Source organism: Talpa occidentalis, unplaced genomic scaffold, assembly GCF_014898055.3.
Source record: "Talpa occidentalis isolate TD23 unplaced genomic scaffold, MPIMG_talOcc4v2.1 talOcc4.14, whole genome shotgun sequence".
Classification (NCBI taxonomy): Eukaryota; Metazoa; Chordata; class Mammalia; order Eulipotyphla; family Talpidae; genus Talpa; species Talpa occidentalis.
Genome location: NW_023601433.1, coordinates 55055420 through 55067135, shown reverse-complemented (window position 1 = coordinate 55067135; position 11716 = coordinate 55055420). Strand labels below are relative to the sequence as shown.

Genomic DNA, 11716 nt, shown 5'->3' with positions numbered 1-11716 from the left:
TGGATATGAAATGTGGAAATAACACAGTTTACATCATATTTGTACTTCTGTTAAACTTCCATGATGCTCTATTCATATTCAGTGTTAGGCACTATTTTCTATCTTATCATATTTGTGTTTTCACACACATTTTATTATATTTCTTGAGAGAAGGATCAATGTTTGATTCCATTTGGATTATTCTTTCACCAACACCATACCATAGATTCAATATATATAATACATATATATACTAAATATAGAAATGTTTTACTAAAAAACATTTTTTCTTTAATAAAAATTGAGCTCAGAATGAGTTAACAAATACAACATTCGAATTGGCAGCTTAATTTTACATTCTTTGGTTGTCTTACTCTGAGTCCATAAATAAAGAATTCATCCTTCTGAAGAGAGTAAATTATAGCTGATCCTGAGACACAGACAAAGACACTCTCCTCAGAATATTTCTGTCTGGAAATGCCCAGCCTCTGTACCATATACATGAATTACCTAGAAGCAAAATCCAAGTCACCAGAGACAGTTACCTCTTTGCTAACCATAAAGTATGATCACTAGATGCATCCTGAGAGTTTTGTGAAATCAGTTCAACTGACCTATAAATTTTTCAATGAAACTCAAAAAGGAGAAAAAATTGATTTCTAAAGGAAAATCATATGAAACAAAACAGTTTAGAAATAGTTCACAACATATATGCCCCTAACTTAAAATATCAAACTTTAAAAGAAGATGAGAAACTCATATTTTTTTAGTACAGGTATTTTAGGGGGGGAAAGTGCATAAATTAGTTTAAAATTGACATAACATTTGGTGATACCTTCATCTCATATTAAAAACTTTGGTGAGACTCACTGTAACCTGTTCTTTTTCAAAGATAGAGTGTTTTGCTAAAGATAAGTGAAAAACATTGTATTTGGTTTTTATTTAAGCATCCAACATGCTCCCAAGACAAAATCATCAATAAACTTGTGAGGAAAGCAGCAGTGCATTAAGGGGGTGCTTCCAGGAATGAGAGAAGTTGGGGAGCAGAGTTATGTGGAGAACAAATATTTCACCCTTGCAGAGTTTCTGACAGCTATTGTCACAAATGCTGTGCATGTTAACAAGTCAATCCATTCAACATTGGAGGGAGATGGGCACTTTTAAGATTTTATTTATTTATTTATCTATCTATTTATTTATTTATTTTCTTTAAAAAAAAGATTTATTTATTTATTTATACAAGCACTGGGTACAGTCAGAAGCGCGGGAGAGTGAGAGAATTCATCAGAGCCAGAGCAGGGAGCAGATCAGCCAGAAGGACCGAAGTTCACTGCTGAGGGGAGCAGCGGGCGGCAGGAGGGGTCTGCGCGCCATGTGGGACCCTCCTCTGGTGGCTGGGGAGCAGCTGGGGAATCGAACCGGCGCTGCAGAGGCTGCTGGCAGCTTCGCAACCCAGTGCTCAACCACTGTGCCACCGGGGAGGCCCTAAAGATTTTATTTATTTTTGCATAGAAGAACTGGCATGTAGGTCAGAGGTGCAGGGGATGCAAGGATTCACCAGAGACAGAGTGGGGAGCAGAATAGGAGGATTTGCTGAATTAAACTGTTAAGGGGAACAGTATGCAATACAGGAGAGTCTGCTGCACCATGTGGGTTAGCTCCCTGGCCAGGATAGAACTCAGGCCTTTGTGATGGAGTGCTGAGACTTAACCCCTCGGCCACTAGGAAGGCCTGGAAGATGGGTATTTTTATTATCTTTCATTTACAGATGAGGGAAGCAGTTAGGGAGTGCTCAAACAACTTATCCTCAGTTACAGGGCTTACTCAATATGACCTACACTTCTGTTTCCCTAATCTAAACTCCAGTCTCTGAAATGTTTTGTGCAATTTTGAAATCTGGCTTTCTTAGCTGGTTGTTATACTTGAAAAGATATGGCAAAATAAGTTATATTAAGGTAAAAGGCTATCAGCAGGTCATCTTCCCTGGGATGACTTTTAACTCCAAGGAAAAAAATTCTAACCACCACATTTGTGTCAAGGCTTTGGGGAGTATTCTGTTCAGAGGAACTTTCTAATAATCAGTAAATTGTCCTCCAGTATCACTTGCCCAATTTTATTTATTTATTGGTTGTTTGACTTTGGAGGAAGAAAATACTAAAAAAAAAACAAAACAAAACAAAACAAACAAACAAAAAAAAAAACAGAGAGAGAAAATTAAAAAATAAGTAAACAAGTCAATACAAAAAGTATCTTTTTTGGCTTAATTGTCAGTTCCTAGTCCCTTAATGCTCCTTATCAATGTTTTTGTTATCAAAACTTCTCTTCGAATGTAAGCTCTTTAATTTGATAATAGTGATAACACTGCCTAAGTAAAAACTTCCTATCTGGTAAATATATAATTTGCATTACTTTTACAATGCAGATTCATTTTATTTAAAATATTTTAAAATATTATCTCCTATCTTTCTCAACTGTGAGACAGACTAGTTAACACAAACTTAGCATTTATGACAATAACTGTCAGAAAATATATACCCAGAAAGTGCTAAATATGTCTCCATTCCAGCTTCTCATTCTTGTGACCACCCTCGTTATATAGATGCGTAGACAGACAGACAGACAGATAAAACACAGAGCGATTAGCCTAACTAAAAGGAAAGCTACGTGCATTAAATTTGGGGGCGGGAGTGTCAAATATGATTAAGACTTTCTTATTTTTTGAAGCCTAAAGAAAAACGTATTGAAGATCTGAAAAACAATTCCTGAAAGATTGACTTTTCCACAAAGCCATAGCTACACAATACATTGTGTTATCATGCTAAAATGTGCATCAGACACAAGTACAAAAACTGGGAGACAAGGCAGCAATCTTCAACAACCTGAGTGAGAGGAGATGCCTATAGAACAACGCATGGAGGACTTGCAAGGGTGGGCTCTTTATTTCAAGCGCCAATAAGACAAAGGAGCACAGATGGGAGCGTGTGTTCAGTTACAGACACTGAGCTGACCTCTGGCACCAGCCTTCGGAGCACTTGTCATCCAGCCTGGACCCACAGCATAAAAGCGTGTAGTGTCAAAGGAAAAGAACCAGCAGCATTCAAAGACAGCTTTGTCAGCGAGGCAATGGAACAGGACAACGTGTCTCTCTGTTGTCCATCACTCACTACACTGGTAACAAATTTGCAATGAAAAAAAAAATCAGAGAAAAGGAGCTGTAACCCCTTTTATTTTCTCTGTTAAAAATCAAACAGAAAACAAACATCGATTCTGTCATACACTAACATTTTCAGAGCACATCATTTGTACAAGAGAAGGACCAAGGACAAAATGTGTTTACAGAGATCTGGACGTGAGTGAGGGTACCTCACACGCTTTCAAGGGACCCTGTCATAATTGCCGGCCCTGAATGAGAGGTGAGGAATTCTTTACCAGGTATTTTAGGAAATCATGAAGATAATTCAGTAATAAAGCAAAGTTCCTCTCACCCAGAGTGTGTAGGCCAACATTGCTCTGATTCGCGCAAACAATCTCAGCAGGTGGGTGCACCTGGAGCCTGGGCTTGTCCCCGTGGGCCACCGGGCCCTCAGGTATTGTGCCCCTCCTGCTTGTAAAGAGGCTGAGCACCCAGCAAGATGTTGAAGTATGTGTTCTTTTTAAACTTTATATCACCACTTCATTCACAACACACTCCTCGTTATCTGTGTTTCCTTGAGATTTCTCATAATTTGCATAATCCTCTAGAATGGAATCCATATTCTTCTTGGCAGGAAGATAAAGGAGCTGTTTTGGCTGAGTAATTAAATCACAGTCATCCACAAGGCATGGTTTTAGTTCTTCAGGAATTTTTACTTTAACTTCAACTCTGTTCGTGAATGTTTCCTCATTAGCAACAGCAGGATCTGCTGGAGCCTTTTCTCCCCAGGAGGCTGAGGCATCTCCCTGGTGCTGCCACCATCTCTATTTCTGGGCATTTTCTGTTTGTTCTTTTTTGTTTTTACTTCAACATTTTTTCTCTGCTGCAGACTAGATGTCTTCTTTCCTGGGGCAGCCCTTCTTATCTTCCCCTCTGCATATTGTTCCTGATCAGTTTTTTGAAGTTCCTGCGGATTGGTGTCCACGTATTTGAGTACTCTGCTTTCTGGACCCGTTCACCCCAGCTAGAGGTCAGGAGGGGTGGTGTACTGAGGGAGCTCCTTCAGAAACAGGAAGAAGGGCTACAATATCTTTGCGTGTCTTCAAAGTGTTTTCAGAGAGCCTGGGCCTCACAGCACAATTTCCATTTCAACCACTGTAATGTATAAATTATTTCACTCGTTTGCTCTTTATGGCAACCTTTACACACTATGCTTTATGAAGAAGAAGCCCATGAAAACCACAGCACTTGCTCAGCTTCCTGAAATTTAGCCTTTGGGTCCTGCTTCTGCCATTTATAAGTGATTAGCTGCCTTCTTCTCCCACCACTGGCCTAGCACTCTCTATTCTACACCTCTCCCAAGTCCAGGTCAGCCACAGCATCAGCAACCATACCCCCTATATCCAGGGTCTGATTAACACTCTTTACTGATTTTTCTTTTTTTTTTAATTAAAAAAAAATTTATTTATGCATACAAGAGCTGGTGTGCAGGCCAGAGATGCGGGGTGAGAGGATTCACCAGAATCAGAATGGTTAGCAGAACAGGCAGATGTACTGAAATACACTGCTAAGGGAAGTAATGGGCAAGTCAGGAGAGGTCTGCTGTGCCTTGTGGGTCACCTTCCTGGCCGGGATCAAACTTGTGCTGCTGTGCCTGTGGATCACTTCACAGTGATGTATTTAACCTCTTGCACCACCAGGGAGGCCCCTAAAATGAGTTAATTTTTAATTGAGGTAATATTTGGATACCCCCATTAGGTATTGCCACAGTAATGCATCCACCACCAAATTACCCATTGTCCACCACCACAGTCCTTTGTGATTTCTTCCCTTTTTTTGTTCTTACCCTCTCTCCCCTCTTGGTGTCTATCTGCAGTCAGATCTCAAGGGTTAGTTTTTAACCTTGTCTTTATCTGATTTCTAGTTTAGTTTCTCTGTATTCCCCATATTGGTGGCATCATTCCATATTTATCTTCCTCCTCTGACTTCATCCTTTGCTTATGAAAGGGAGTGGTGAGGGGGGTTGTTAAGGGGAGTGCTAGAATTCAAAAGCCTAAGTGTGACAGTTTCACTCTCCAATTTATCTTTTGGCTTTAGAATATAAGACATAATTAAAAAAAGACGCATGACTTTCACATAATGAGAACAACAAGTTGAAGTAAGAAGAAACAAATAAAATAGGTCTGGTAGTCATCTGTGGTAGACTGGCATGCATGAATCATTTTCAAATGGAGATAATTCTGTGTGGTTTCCTTGTCCAAGCAAAATGCACCACTCCAGAAACTTTCCATTCCCATGTGAGTTTGCTACTGAGTCAACATGGACCTTGAATAAGTTTCTTTGTTTCTTCCCAGGTTCCTCATCGGCAAACATTGAGTGTTTACATTTGTCAAAGTGATTTTGATTGAATGTTATTTAATGGTGGAAATGATGTTGGATAATGAATGGCATTGTACATAAGCTGTTAAAAATCATTTTTGCAAGTTGATACAATATCAGTATTATATTTACTAAAGGTAAGGGGAAAATCTAAAAATGTGGTTATTTTTGTTATTGAGAAGGGAATTTACTGAGTGTGAAGATCTTTTGATTTGTTTTTCTGTATTAACTCTGTTCACCTGACAAATACAGAATCTCCATTTCCTCATTTCTATTCTTCAGGAGGGAACTAACCTCAGTTAAATGGCCTTGCCAAAGTAAACCTTGCTTCAGATATGTAGGGAGGCACAGGCAACTCCTCACACTACAGCTGAAACTCAGCTGTTAAAAGATGTTGACTTTGCTTACAGAATTCTAGATTTTTTCCTGATTTATTAATTCGGACTTTCCCTTGGATCTATAATTAATCCCTCATTTGCTTGATACTTTCCTCAGTCACTTACTATAAAGGAATGACCGTAGAGTTTTATAGGTAATAGTGTCCATTTAAACTGTTTCCAAGAAGAATTCAGATCCTTGGAATCCAAGGATTCCATGCACATAGGTGATGAAATTCACTGTGTGATAAGACTATAGAGGTTGGTAGATAATATGTGTTTCTGTGTCTCCCTGCTGTTTTTTATTAGAAGGTGGTTCTACTGACCTCCCAAGCAGGCTTAGGGTGATTCTAGATAAATGACAGATGTCTTTTTCTCCAAAGAATTGTTTGGAGACATTCTTTTTACCTTTTTAGCATGTTTTGAAAGATATTTTGAAAATCTGTTTTAGAATTTTGATTATAATTTCATTAGCAATCCATTTATTTTTTCTCTTTCCTTCATTAAATTTTATATATTTTTTGTTTTTTCGTAAAGGGTGAAGTAAACTGAATGCTTGTGAAACCTCCAAGTTCATATTGAAGCCTAATCCCCAATGTGATGGTATTTCCACATGGGGTCTTTGGGAGGTAATTGGGCTTGAGTGAGGTCATGAGGGTTGAGGCTGTAAGGTGGGTTTGGTGACCTTATAAACAGGATGAAGGGAACAGAGCACTCTCTCTTCGCCATGTGAGGGCACAGCAAAAAGGCCTCTTTCTGCAAACCAGAAGTGAATCTCTTACCAAGAACTTAAAGAGCTAGTGCTCTGATCTTGGACTTTCTGGCCATCAGAACTCTAAAATTAAATGTTTGTTGTTTAAGTCACCCAGTCTATAGTCTGTTCTAATACAAAGACAATGGACCTGCATTTATTACTTCAAAAACTTAACTTGAAGTACTTTAAAGTTTTTAGCTGCTGCTCAGAAATATTTCTTTGTATTGTTATTTATTATTCTCACACTATATAATTGTATTTTATTGGCAGATGGTAATTATTTGTGTATTGATCCTATAGCATAAAATATTTAAAAATATTCCTGTTTATTTTAATTGTGTAACTCCTAAACATTGTAATGAATATGAAACTGTGAGTCAGTAATAATAATGATTTTCTTTTTTCCTGTATTAGCTATTTCATTAATGACCCTTATACATCCATTAGTCCAGGTCATTCAATAAATTGGTCTCACAGAGTGTATTAGTTTACTGAGGTGGCTATGACAAATTCCCATAAACTGAATAGATTGAAACAGAAATTTATTCTCTAAGAGTTCAGAAAATCAGAAGTCTGAGATTAATTTGTTGGCAGAGCTATGTTCCCTCCAAAGGGAAAAATCCCTGTTTGACCCCTTTGGCTTTTGCTGACTATAGGCCATCTTTGGTGTCTCTTACTTTGTGGTAGCCTAATTCCAACCTCTGCCTTTGTCTCCATTAGTATGATTCGAAATGTAACTCTTTCTATAAGTACACCATAAATTGGGGTAGGGATTGCTCTATTCCAGTATGACCTCATCTTAACTTCATTAGACCTGCAAAGACACTTCTTTTAAATAAGATCACATTCATAGGTTCCAGGTGAACATGATTTTTTCCTTTGATGTGTACATTTTTCAACCCAGTACCCTAAAATTAAAGTTGGCCATGTGCAAATATATTCACCCCATCCAAACTAAGATCCCCTAAAGTCTTTTTTTTAAAGATTTATTTTATTTATAAAGAGCTGGGGTACAGACCAGATGCGCGGGAGGGTGACAGAATTCACCAGAGATAGAGCAGGGAACAGAACAGGCAGACTGATGAAATACACTGCTAAGGGGAGCACGGGCGAGACAGGAGAGGTCTGCTCGCCATGTGGGTTGCTCCGAGGCCCAAAGTCTTAAACTATTCCAGCATTAACTCTAAATCCAATACCTCATCTAAATATTATTCACTCAATAAATATTATTTATCTAAGAGGTCTAAACCAGAGTTGGGTGAGACTCTTGGTATGATCCATTCTGAGCCAAAATTCCTTTCCATACACAAAGTCATGAAACTAGAAAATAGGTTCTCTGCTTCTAAATTATAAAGTTGGGACAAGCATAGGATAAAATACTCCTATTACAAAAGTGATACAACAGAGAAAGTTCTCAACTGTTCAAGGCAATTTTCACTGGGCTATGAAGCTGAGAATTATCCTCTTTGTCTGGATGTGTTGCCATTGCTGCCTTCCACAATGACAACTCTGCTTTCTCTGGGTTTGGGGTCATAGTTCTGCCCTCAGAACATTCTTTCTTCATTTCATCCTTCGTCTTTGTTGGTCCAGACTGGCAATATTTCTGTTGGTATAAAGTTCTCAAAAATCTTTGAATCTCACAAGCATGGATTTATACCTTTAATTACTAGCTTTCTACATGGGTCCTTCCTGGATAACCCATTTCTATACTTGATTTTTGCTGAGAAGGTTGATTGGATCCATGAGTTAGACATGGAACTTTAGAAAATAGTCTCTCAGTTATACCTTTGGCCCTGTTTCCAGAACATATTATCTGGAAAGACAGAATTTTCCAAATCATCAAGTGTTGGTTCCTTTTTGCTTCGCAGTTCATTGCTCAAATTTATCTTTTTCCTCTAGCCTTTTGCTACAAACTGCAAGGAGAAATGAGGTCACATCTTCCTTGCTTTGCTTGGAAATCTTAGCTAAATATTCAAATTCATTGATTACAAGATCTACTTTCTACTCAGTTAAATATTCAAGTTCTTTGATTACAAGTTCTGCTTTCCACCCACTGGCAGAACACAATATGGCTAAGTTTCCTGCTTTTCAACACAAGGTAGTCTTTCTTCCAGGGTCCAGTAATATGTTTCTCATTTCCATTCAGCCCGCTGTTCCAGTTCCTTATTTCCTTCTTTCTTGTGCTGTTTTGCTTCCTGTATTGTCATTGCTTTTAAAATTCATCTTTGTTGCATATTTTTGTTTAATGAACTGTGTGCTGTGGTACATTCATACAATTTAATCTTAATTTTTATATCTGTTAAATGTATTTTTTTATATTTCCCATTATTGGTGGGCTCTACGTAATAATCCCATTGATTTGTGATTTAAAAACTTAACTTTTTAGTTTTAGAAGTTGTTTTGAAGATTTCCTAGGATAGTTTATATAAAAAAATCTTGTTATCATTTCCACTGCTTCATTCCTCCCTGAAGTTTTGAATTTCTACCTGGTATGACATTTCTTTTTCATCGAAAGAATTTACATTAGGATTTCTCAACAGCAAGTCAAGTAGTAACTGATCATCATTGTTTTCCTTTATCTGAGATTTGTCTTTACCATCATATTTAAAGAACATGTTTGTTGGATATAAAATTGTAGTTTGACAGGGATTTCATTCTTCAGCATTTTCACTATTTTGTTTAATTGCTTTCTCACCTCCAAAATTCATGACACAAGATCAGAAGGTATTTGAATCACTTTTTGGATTTGGGTAATATGTCCTTTCACTATGGCTTAAGATTTTTTCCCTTTGGGCCTCCCTGGTGGCACAAGGGGTTAAGAGGCAACCTATGAAGCTGTCCGCAGCCTTTGCAGCACAAGTTTGATCTCCTGACTGGCCAGGGAGCAACCCACATGGCGCAGCAGACCTCTCCTGCTTTGCTCCCTGCTCCCCTCAGCAGTGTATTTCAGTTTGTTCTGTTCCCCACTCTGTCTCTGGTGAATCCTCTCACCCCCCACACCTCTGGCCTGTGCCCCAGCTCTTTTTTTTTTTTTTAAGATTTATTTATTTATTTATACAATCACTGGGTACAGTCAGAAGCGCGGGAGGGTGAGAGAATTCAGCAGAGCCAGAGTGGGGAGCAGAGCAGGCAGAAGGACCGAAGTACACAGCTGAGGGGAGCAGGGGATGGCAGGAGAGGTCTGCGCGCCATGTGGAACCCTCACCCAGCAGCCGGGGAACCCTCATCCAGCAGCCGGGGATCGAACCGGCACTGCAGAGGCTGCGGGCAGCTTCCCAACCCAGCGCTCAACCGCTGCACCACTGGGGAGGCCCCTGTGCCCCAGCTCTTGTATGCATAAATAAATAAATCTTATTAAAAAAGAATTTTTTCCTTTGTCAGTATTTTGACTATGATGTGCTTAATTATTTTATGCACATCCACTCTTTGGGAGTCACCAAGTCTTTTGATTCTGTAAATTATATCTTTCACCAAATAGATGATTTATCAGTCATTTTTTTTTTTTTTATTTTCTTTCTCCTCTACGCGGGGAAACTCAATTACACGTATATTGGAATTTTAAACTGTTTTGCAAGTCTATGAGGCTTTTTTCCACTTTGTTATTAACACTTTCTTTTCTGTATTCTTTAAATTGAAATACTTCTATTATCTGTCTCCAAGTTCACTGACAACTTACTTTATTAACTCCATTTTGCTGTTAAGCCCAATCAGTACATATTTATTTCATGTTCTGCACTTTTCTGTTCTTGAATTTCTCCTTGAGGCTTTTTTCATAGCTACTGTTTTTCTGATGAAAATTCTAACATTTTTGTTTATTGGAAACATACTTCCTTTATGCAACAGAATATAGTTTGGATAGTTAATATAAAATGACTCTCTGCTTTTCCTAATATATGTTCATTTTGGGATTGGTTTCTATTAATGTTTTCTCTCTTGAGAATTAGTTAAATTGTCTTGTTTCTGTACCTATTGACTGATTTGTGTTTTTTTCCTGAATATTTTGAAGGTATAGTGACTGAATTCTGTGGTGTTCCTAAATAGAGAGTTTATTTTCTAAATATTAACAGATAATTATCTTGTAGTTACAAGCATTGTCTCTCTGGTAAATCTTAAACTGTTTTGAGTTTACCTTGTGTGAAAATGGTCAGTTGAACAAGTATTTATGTTAAGATTTGGGGCTGTACCTCTCTGGCTTTCTTCTTTTTGGAATATCTTCCTCATTTTCCTGTGGCAATGATTATTCTGTGCACTGATTCTTTAGGCCAGAAAAAGTATGGACTTTTTAATCAATATTTTCCCCTGTTAGTCTTGACTGAAGCTTCTCAGGCTTGAAATATTAAAAAAAGGAGCTGGAAAATGATGACTCCATGCCATTATTCCCTTCAAATTGATTTCTTACTGTAATATTTCTTTTGTTTACTCTAGGTACCTCCAGGCAATGCAAAAAATTTTTAATCCAAGTTAATAGTTATTTGTGGGAAAATTTGTCTGGCAGGCACTTCCTTGGCCATGTTTGAAACAGAACACATAAAAAGTGACTTGCATTTTCTTTGGCTGGAATCACCAATATTTCATCTCCCAAGATATATTTTCTTTGTTTCTTTTTTTAAAATTAAAGATCTATTTGATTTTATTAAATTATTCATCAATCTGGTAGCATCATATCTAGCAAGTAGCAAGGTGTTCCCCAAATCCATTTTCTCTTAATTTACCGGCTTGGGACTGCCACAACTTTTTGATAATGTTAATTTTGATAATTAGCTGTGTGAAGGTCAATTCCCCTAATTCAGAGACTCAGGCAGATGACTAATTCCCTTGTCAAATTTGTGGCCTCTTTGGGAGCATAGTCTAGACTTCTTATTGTGAATATATTATTTCAAGAATCTTGAGATTTTGCAAGTCCTATTTGAAGTTCCTAATCTTGTATAAGTTTAATACATTGACTATTCTCTTCTTTCTTAATGTGGGTATTAAAGCACCAAACACCAAGGAAATGATCTCATGCAGATATTTACAATCTTTAAAGGACTGAGAGAAATAGAAAAGTTCTTAAGTAGTTATCACAGTAACTGACATGAGACTTCTTGATAAACA

The 11716-nt window shown here is 37.7% G+C and overlaps 1 pseudogene; it reads right to left on the bottom strand.

Moving 5' to 3' along the window:
• Positions 1 to 3366: 3366 nt before the first annotated feature.
• LOC119244165 (mortality factor 4-like protein 1) lies at positions 3367 to 9237 on the bottom strand (annotated as a pseudogene).
• Between the last annotated feature and the right edge of the window lie 2479 nt (positions 9238 to 11716).